The sequence below is a fragment of the Lycium barbarum genome, chromosome 10, assembly GCF_019175385.1.
Source record: "Lycium barbarum isolate Lr01 chromosome 10, ASM1917538v2, whole genome shotgun sequence".
NCBI classification, from domain to species: domain Eukaryota; kingdom Viridiplantae; phylum Streptophyta; class Magnoliopsida; order Solanales; family Solanaceae; genus Lycium; species Lycium barbarum.
In genome coordinates this window covers 107831369-107841127 of record NC_083346.1, presented here as the reverse complement: position 1 = coordinate 107841127, position 9759 = coordinate 107831369, and the positions used below count along the sequence as shown (strand labels likewise).

At 39.3% G+C, this 9759-nt stretch overlaps 1 long non-coding RNA gene across 1 annotated transcript; it reads right to left on the bottom strand.

The window, feature by feature from the left end:
• Positions 1 to 244: 244 nt before the first annotated feature.
• LOC132614186 (uncharacterized) lies at positions 245 to 2726 on the bottom strand. The gene is made up of 2 exons (XR_009572201.1): positions 1664 to 2726; positions 245 to 843 (listed from the first exon to the last, which is right to left on the bottom strand). It is a non-coding gene; the product is annotated as an uncharacterized LOC132614186 (long non-coding RNA).
• Positions 2727 to 9759: the final 7033 nt, after the last annotated feature.

Below are 9759 nucleotides of genomic sequence, written 5' to 3'. Positions count from 1 at the left end.
GATACGGACCACAAATATTGGAATATGAAAGGTTAAAAGATAACAGCCATCCTTGAGACTATTACTTTCATTAAAATATGAATATTATGTTAAATTATTGACCAGAAAAATAAGATTAAAAAAAAAGGATAAATGTGGTTGTTGGCTAAATGTCAACATATCTCTTTTTAGACCCATTTTTTTAATATATATATATATATATATATATATATATATATATATATATATATATATATATATATATATATATATATATTACAACTCAGAGAATTTTTTTAAATCAATTGTTCCTATAGCGTTTGGGTTTCATTCAACATTGAGAAAGATCATCAACAGAAGTGGATATACGACTGCTAAAGAAAAGAACTTAAGCCTACCTAAAGTTGGCGAAAATACAAAGATTATGCTTGCTTATACTAACAATAGAGAAAGATTACACAGAAGGAAAAAGCTCACAAAAAACTATAATTCTTGTGCTTATGTTGGAAAAAGGTCATCTGAAATAAATCAAGTGTATATAAGCCCCTAGCCCTTTGAGGCAGATCATCGTTGGAATGGAGAATAAGACTCGAGTTGTCAATACTCCACTGGCAAAGCGTCCGCTACTTGATTAGCTTCTCTATAACAACATTATATTGTACAGTTAGTCATATCAATAGGTCTTGAATCTACAAATAATCTCCCTCAAATGCCATGGTGGAAAATCAATTTCAATGATGACGTTGTCGGGATCATTATCTATACAACATTTTAGCCCAAATTGCTCTAGCTTCAGCCGTATTGCTACTGTAACTATTAAGAGGGGAAGAAATTGAACGTCATGATCATAGTTCATTCTTATCCCTGCATAGCCTCCGGCACCACATAAAGATGTCAATAGTATTAAGAGCAAGAATATCAATACACGATACACTAAGCTTTATACAAAAACATAATAATAAGCCCTAAAAAAAGCCTGGAGAGGGGGGAATTTGTTTCGAATAAACAAACAACCGAGGAAAGGAGGAAATTAGCGAGAGGCAACGTACAGGTAAATATAAATCCTGAATAGAAGATTTAAATATATCAACTCAATTCAAACACACAAAAAAAAAAAATGAAAGGAGGAATAGGAAGGCATTCATGTGTTCTTGTTGAAGAGCAACGATTAGGAGTCAGGATAAAATCTCAACTTCTAATTAAAGAAAATTAAATCCCAATAATATCGGTTCTTTCCTTGCCAATAACATGATGCAACCTCAAGCAAAGTAAAGATAGAACTTGCAATTGGCAATATTGGGTAAACTTTGTAATTAAGTAGGTCATGAAATCACCTTAATAAGAAGAAAAATAATGACCATCTACTCAAGAGCTGCTGAAATTAAAGTTACTGTTATATTAATAGGAACTTTACTTTTTCATTTACTAAAGGCCTCCTTTACAGCTATTTTCAAGATGTAAATTGAATACTACTGAAAGGAAAATTTTGAAACTTTTCCACATCAAAATCCATAGTACATCCTATAACGTAGGCATAAAAGAGGTGTCAAGAAAATATAGTCAGATTCAAAAGATGTGATTGAACTAGAGAAGGGAAGCAGCAAGGTGCATAACTGGCTATATTTCCATGAGAAAAGTAGAAAATACAGAATGGAGAGTATAGCGAGGGAGAGTGCTTAATTACCTATGGACCGTGAGAGTTCAAGAAATTCAGAGGCCTCACCTTTTTTTCGCAAGATGCTGGCCCTACTATTAATAGAGGCGCACTCAAAAATATCCTATTCATGAAATACAAGTATTCATCCCATCAGATAAAAACTTATTTATACCATCAAAAAACGCAATGAGAAAAGAAATATAAGGGAGTAAACTGGATAGAAATTGTTACCTTTATTATATCAAAAATGTTGCTACAAAAGAATGGAGATCATACAAATTAAACACGAGATTGTTGTTGTACCCCATAATATATGTAATTATGTAAACAGAGCCAAACTCGATAATTAAATCATCATACAAGACTGATTAGGTCCGAATTAATATCAACATACGAACAGGCTTATCAAGCTAATCTAACTAATCAGCATGTTTTAAACCTAACAATGATTAAGAAAACATAGATTAAGCAGAAAGTAAAAGGGAAAGGGGAAATTACCTTCTTCGGGTGCAGCGAACAGGGTGCGGGGTTTCCAATCTACCTCGAAGACTAATCCGAGCTTGCGATGCTCGGATTCGAAGCAATACCAAGACAAACGAAAACCAAAAAATGACTTAGTGTTTTTGACTCGATATTCAGAAATATAAGACTGATGAACTAATATTTCTTAGGGGATTGTGGCGGTTCTAGAGCTGCTTCAAAACGACTTAAGAAAAGATTATTTATCGCCTATTTCTAGGGTTTGCTGGCGTTTTAAAAGAAGAAATTGGGCGGGATTTAAGTTGAATCTTTTCAAACACAAAATGTTAGAACTCTTCTGATCAGAAACAGACGAAATAAAAGACAAAAATTCATTAAATTTGTACTGTGAAAAATGAAAAAGAACGGGTAAGGAAACGATTTGAAATCAACAAACAGCCAAAACTCATTACGGATTTCAGATTGAAGCAGAGGGGAAAGAAGAAAAAAACAAATTTCACCCTCTTTCAACGGTTGAAATCTGGATGGGAGGAAGGACGAACCATTAATGTCCTTCCCCAAAATGACCATGCATGGTCTGATAGGGGTGAAAAATCTCTGCAAATTTGCTATTTTCGTCGACGAAAAGAGAGGGGTGAGGAGAGAGAGAGGAGCAGCGGATGAGAGAGAAAAGGGAGGGAGGCGGATCTATTTTCCTTAGGGTTAGGTTGGGTGAAATAAGGGAATTGGGCCGGGTCAGTTAGCGGGTAGTGGGCTGGGTCGGTTCGGGTCAGTAGGCTTAGGTAGTGGGCTGAATAATATGTGGGCTGGTCGGGTAATAGGCTGATTGAATTAAAACGTGGGCTGGGTAATGAATTGGCCTCATACGGATTGGCTGATGAATTAAGGGCGGAGATGCTATATTTCATATGAGTTTATCCAAATTCAATAATTTTAGCTCAAATTTTACACTCCTATATAAGAAAATCAGCGCAAACACCTGACGAATTGACAAATTATATTGTCCTTTCCCCGGACCCTACTAACATACAGTACTATGTGCACGGTGCTAGCCGATCCTACCCAGCACTCTTGGTTCAACTATGTAGCGGAATAAATAAAATATGGGCTGAATGAAAGAAATAATTTAGGCTTCTAGTTTTAAATAAAAGACCCATTTTAATTAACTATATACTAACGTGTGCCAAAATATTACCTAATATAAAAGTACGTATTTATTAGTGCTCAGATAAAAATAGAAATTACGTCACAATAGCCGTGCAATAATATTTTGAAAGTCAACAGTAAATAAACGCTATTATTTAATTATGCGAAGATAAATGCGATGCGTGTGCATAAGCCGGTAAAAATGCTGAAGTGGTAAAAATGTGAATTATAATAATAATAATAATAATAATAATAATAATAATAATAATAATAATAACAGTAGTGACTGCAACAGGATAATGAAACGCCGGTATTAATAAAAGTTAATAATTATAGTAAAAATATAAATAATTATTTCTTAAGTTGCTAAAAATATTAGAAGCGTAAACAGATATTTTGGAGGAGAGGCGGGACAAAATTGGGTGTCAACAACTTGTCCCTCTTTGCCCGGTAATGATGAAAGAATTTTCGGGCAAAGACGTTGACTCAGTAGCCTATTTTGTCCCGACTAGAGGATTTTGGAGGGCTAAGGGTAAAGAAAATTTGAGAGGATTACGGCCGAACTCCGGTCTCCGAGTTGCCTACATATCTCGGGTTGCATGAGAATTAGGCCGCGTGTAGTTCTGGGATAACTACGACTCCTATGAATAACGTATCTCGATTGGTGTGAATCTTTGCAAAATATTGTCCCAGTGTCGAATTATGATGACACTGGGTATTATGGTAGAACTCGAGAATTCTGAAAATTGAGCGTGCTGGAATGCAAGCGGGATATTTGGAGTTGGAGGCGAGTGTTCGAGGTAGATCTTTGACCCTTGTCGGGAAGTCTGCTTATCCTTCCCAACGCATTGCCCCAGTTCGCTGCCGAAGAAATAGTTCCACGTTGCGCTAAAGCTCCTGCGAAACTTAAACTAGATGAAATAGTCAATAAATATCGAAAGTAAAACGATGTAAAACAAGCCCATAAAAAGCTGCAATGATTTAAATAACGGATAGCCTTTGCTGAGGCTAATGCAAATGAGGTTCTAGGCCGATGATTTATGAGAATGATGCCTTTTGGCGATGATTATAATGAAAATGAGGCCTCAAACCGGATGGGCTAGTTAAGCCGAATGATTTATGATAAATGAGGCTTTCTAAGCCGACATAGTGCGGTGCGTTTGTGAGCAATGATGCAGCGCCTTTGCAGGGCACTTGAATGCAATGCATGTGCGGTGCGTTTGTGAGCAATGATGTAGGGCACTTGAATGCAATGCATATGTGGTGCATTTGCGAGCATTCGCAAGGCATTTGAAAGTAATAAAGCAGTGCATGTGTAGTAAGCTTGCGAGCATTCACAAGGCATTTGAAAGTAATAAAGCGATGCATGTGCGGTGCGTCTACGAGCATTCGCAGGGCATTTGAAAGTAATAAAGCAATGCATGTGCGGTGCGTTGGTGAGCAATGATGCAGTGCCTTTGCAAGGCACTTGAATGCAATGCATGTGCGGTGCGTTTGCGAGCAATGATGCAGTGCCTTTGCAGGGCACTTGAATGCAATGCATGTGCGGTGCGTTTGCGAGCATTCACAAGGCATTTGAAAGTAATAATGCAAGGCATGTGTGGTGCGTTTGCGAGCATTCACAAGGCATTTGAAAGTAATAAAGCAATGCGTGTGCGGTGCGCCTGCGAGCATTCGCAGGGCATTTGAAAGTAATAATGCAATGCATGTGCGGTGCGTTTGCGAGCATTCGCAAGGCATTTGAATGTAATAAAGCAATGCGTGTGCGGTGCGCCTGCGAGCATTCACAGGGCATTTGAAAGTAATAATGCAATGCATGTGCGGTGCATTTGCGAGCATTCGCAAGGCATTTGAAAGTAATAAACAAAAATACTTGTGCGTTGATACATTTGACAAATAACTTTACCAGACTCAAGCATCAATTTATTGCAAATCTCGAAAATTATTGATATTCGAGAGACATAATTGTTAGAAGAAAGCTCAAACCGTTCGACGCGCAATCCTTGCAAGGCTGTAAACATTACATATTTTAGCTTCCGCAACTTGGAAATCTGCATCCAAAGAAAATTTGTAAGTTTGGGGGGGGGGGGGGGGGGGGGGGGTGATTCGCGTTGACTTTGAAGATCTGGCTCTTGATGCTTCATGCTTCCAACTTTGTCTAGACTTGTAACCTCCGCCTATTTCTAAGTCTTGGCCAACTAATAAAATTATCTGATTAAAAGTCATATTATTTCAAAAAGAAGTATGCATAAAAATATGTATATAGTGATAAATAATTTCTGCTGCACTTGGGACTGTGACACATTGTGAAACAAAGCAAGCGTCCTTTCTCCAAAGTCTTCCTTTTTCCTGATGACTCTGTTGACCATACACTCTTTCATGTCTCCCGATGTCGCTTGCGATGATGCCCTTAAAAAATTGTCCCAGTTTCTGGCATAGGAGGATATTGTTTTGCGATGATGCCCCTTAAAATTTGTCCCAGTTTCTAGCACAGGAGGATATTGTTTTGCGATGATGCCCCTTAAAAATTTTCCCAGTTTCTGGCACAGGAGGATGTCGAGCTTTTATATATGACAAGACTGAGCCTTATATAGGCTGCCTACGTATCCCACTAAGGGAATCTGGTCAAGCGTAGTTCAAATTACAAGCAAAGCGAAATTAAGATTTTCTAATAATGTGACCGAGGCCCATGTAGGCCGCCTATGTATCCCACCACGGGAATCAGGTCAGGCGTAGTTCATAATTTAGAGACGAAAAGAAGTCCCTGAAAGAGTTTGACGATATTGAGTTCAGGTGTGAGGTACGGGTAGAAACGTAAGAATTTGACAAGGCAAAATACATTTACTGTAATGACTAGCATGGAGGATATGTATGAATGTTTCTCTCGTGTCAAGTTGTGGTGATATCGGACATGAATTAATTTGACGGATTAAAAGATTAAGAAAACGAAAACGGAAGCGAAAGTTGCTCCCATTTGATGAGAGATGGCTCTTGTTTATGTCTTGTACCTGTAGTCTTAACATGACTGGATAAAATGGGTAGTACTCAACTATTAAATATAAAGTACAATGAATAGTTAAACATGATGCAAACTCCCTTTAGACAATGAGAAGATGCCTTCAGACAATGAAGATGGTGTCTTTGGCTATGATGTCTTAGGGTCATAATACAAGAAATAAGATCCTTAGGCCATGAAATGGTGTCTTTAGGCCATGAAGATGATGCCCTTAGACAATGACGTCTTTGGATGATGATACACAAAGTAAATTCCTTAGGCCATGAAATGTTGTCTTTAGGCTATGAAAATGATGCCTTTAGACTATGATGCCCTCGGATGATGATGCATAAAAGTAAAGTCCTTTGGCCATGAAATGGTGTCTTTGACGCCCTCGGATAGTTAAAATGATAATTATGAGTAAAGAGAGCGTATCTGTTTTGAGGAGGCAGTGCTCAGCCTTAATGTAGAAACATCAAGAGGACGGTGCTCAATCCGTGCAAAATGTAGTAGAAGGCGGTGCTCAGCCTTATGTAGACTTCAAGAAGGCGGTGCTTAGCTCATGCAACATGTAGAAGGCCGTGCTCAGCCTTATGCAGAAACTTCAAGAGGGCGGTGCTCAGCTCATGCAACAGATAGAAGGCGGTGCTCAGCCCATGCAACAGATAGAAGGCGGTGCTCAGCCTCATGCAGAAACATCAAGAGGGCGGTGCTCAGCCCATGCCACAGATAGAAGGCAGTGCTCAGCCTTATGCAGAAACATCAAGGGGGCGGTGCTCAGCCCATGCCACAGATAGAAGGCAGTGCTCAGCCTTATGCAGAAACATCAAGAGGGTGGTGCTCAGCCCATGCAACAGATAGAAGGCGGTGCTCAGCCTTATGCAGAAACATTCAGCGGGCGGTACTCAGCCCCTGCAACATATAAAAGGCGGTGCTCAGCCTTTTGCAGAAATTTCAAAGGGGCGGTGCACAGCCCATGCAACATATAAAAGGCGATGCTCAGCCTTATGCAGAAACTTCAAAAGGGGCGGTACACATCCCATGCAATATATAAAAGGCGGTGCTCAACCTTATACCAAAATTTCAAAGGGGCGGTGCACAGCCCATGCAACATATAAAAGGCGGTGCTCAGCCTTATGCAGAAATTTCAAAGGGGCGGTGCACAGCCCATGTAACATATAAAAGGCGGTGCTCAGCCTTATGCCGAAATTTCAAAGGGGCGGTGCACAACTCATGCAACATATAAAAGGCGGTGCTCAGCCTTATGCGGAAATTTCAAAGGGGCGGTGCACATCCTATGCAACATTTAAAAAGGCGGTGCTCAGCCTTATGCAGAAATTTCAAAGGGGCGGTGCACAGCCCATGCAACATATAAAAGGCGGTGCTCAGCCTCATGCAGAAACATCAAGAGGGTGGTGCTCAGCCCATGCAATATATAGAAGGCAGTGCTCAGCCTTATATAGAAACATCAAGAGGGCGGTGCTCAGCCCATGCAACAGATAGAAGGTGGTGCTCAGCCTTATGCAGAAACATCTAGCGGGCGGTACTCAACCCATGCAACATATAAAAGGCGGTGCTCAGCCTTTTGCAGAAATTTCAAAGGGGTGGTGCACAGCCCATGCAACATATAAAAGACGATGCTCAGCCTTATGCAGAAATTTTAAGAGGGGCGGGCGAGTCAATAGGTAAAAAGGATGGTGGAATTGTCGCATTTGTTCTTTGTTCGTGGTGAGGAGTGTTGAGGGTAATGGATAGGTTGGTGATATTTCGCAGTCGCTCAATTTCACTTTGCATATTGACTATTTGGATGCCCCTGAATCATTCATATCGTTGGATGCTCGTGCTTTTGATCTTGTGAAGTACGGGTGGTCTGCCAGTTCGCAGTCAACACGAATCAACCTTTAGGGGAATAATCAAAAGAAAATAAAACCTCAAAAATGAAGAAAACTGCGTTAGTATAGTGCGAATGCTTGCTGCTTAAAATAATGCGAACATTGGGCAAATAACGTTGAAAGAAGCACATATTGCATAGCAGACAAAACACATACTGTATAGCAAACAAATCATATAAAAAAAAGGGAAATATAGCAAACACAACGCGACCTATTATGCAAGGGACCTCTTTTGCGCCAGAGGTAGGCCTAACGTGGATTTGAAGGATAAAATATATAATTATATGTCATCCCAATGTGCTATTAATTGAAGGCCCCAAAACATACAATGTTAAAAATGTAAATCCTGATGCAAAAGAAATATTACAATTACTACTTAACTTTCATAAGCTAATTAAAATGGGGAAGGCCCTTCGTTGCTCTTGAGTGTTGACACCCAATTTTGTCCCACCTTTTCTCCAAAATACCTATTTTTCACTTCTAATATTTTGGCAACTTTAAAAAATAATTATTTGCATTTTTTTACTATAATTAGTTTTTATTAATACCGGCATTTCATTATCCTGTCATTATCTTTTACTACCGTTCTTACTACCATTATTATTATTATTATTATTTTATTACTATTTTTTATTATTACTAGTATTATCATAATTATTTCAGCATTTCTTACTGTCTTACGCACATGCATCGCATTTATCTTCGCACAATTAAATGATAGCGTTTATTTGTTTTCAAAACATTATTGCACAGCTATCACAACGTCGTATAATTTTATTACCTGAGCACTAATAATTACATATTTTATATTTTAGCACACTTAGTATATATTTAATTAAAATGAATCTTTTATTTGAAATTAGAAACCCAAATTGGTTCTTTCATCAGCCAAATTGTTAGTCCAAATACGAGCCCAATTCACCCCCAATATTTTCGAATTAACCCAAAACAATTTTCATAGCCCACTACCCATTTTAATTCACCCCAGCCCACATTTAAAATTGACCCAGTCCATTAAATCAGTTGACCCGACCCAATTCCATTTGAACAAAAAGGAACCACTAGGGTTCCTTTCGTTTCCTCTTCATCGCCGCGCACACCCCTCCCCCTTTTCCTCCTTCTTCTCCGCTTCCCCCACTTTTCCCTGTTCCCCGCTTCCCCCCCCCCCCCCCCCCCCCCCCCACGCTCGCTGCCATCCCCCATCCTCTCTTGTTCCCTGTCTCTTTCATCGTCATCGTCATCTCCTCTCCACCACATCCTGTTCCCCGCTCCCCTCTCCCTTTGCTGCAAGCGAAACCCTAGCAGTTCCCACCTCCTATAAGTACCTGTTCAAGCCCGTTTAAGGGTAGGATTTTTTCATGAAATTCCCCACGAACTAAGTTCTCAGCCGTACAAAATCCCCTAAAAAATTGAGTCCTTTAGCCTGAATTCCATAGAAATTGAAAGCTTTCGTTTTGTCGCTAAAAATCCCTTAAGCAAAAATTTTAATTTTAGCAGTCTTGTTTACTTCTGGATATTGAGTGTTAAAAGTGTTCAAGCGGATATCGAAACCCCGTACCCACTTCGCTGCACCCGAAGAAGGTAATTCTCTCATTATCTTAGCATTTCTA